Here is a 376-nt window from a genome sequence, read left to right on the forward strand (position 1 = left end):
CCGCGCCAGCCCTGGACTCGCTGGTCTCCGCGCCAGCCCTGGACTCGTTGGTTCCCGCGCCAGCCCTGGACTCGTTGGTTCCCGCACCAGCTCCTACCATGCTGGGTTCCGCCTCAGCACCAAGACTGGCTCCCGTGCCAGCACCAAGACTGGTTCCCGTGCCAGCACCAAGACTGGTTTCCGTGCCAGCACTAGAGGTCCTCGTCCCTCCAGAGGTCCTCGTCCCACCAGAGGTCCTCGTCCCACCAGAGGTCCTCGCTCCTCCAGAGGTCCTCGCCCCTCCAGAGGTCCTCGTCCCTCCAGAGGTCTTCGCTCGAGAGGTCCTCGCTCATCCTGAGGTCTTCGCTCCCGAGGCCCTCGCCCATCCTGAGGTCTT

Source organism: Nematolebias whitei, chromosome 2 (assembly GCF_014905685.2).
Source record: "Nematolebias whitei isolate Nwh7 chromosome 2, NemWhi1, whole genome shotgun sequence".
NCBI classification, from domain to species: domain Eukaryota; kingdom Metazoa; phylum Chordata; class Actinopteri; order Cyprinodontiformes; family Rivulidae; genus Nematolebias; species Nematolebias whitei.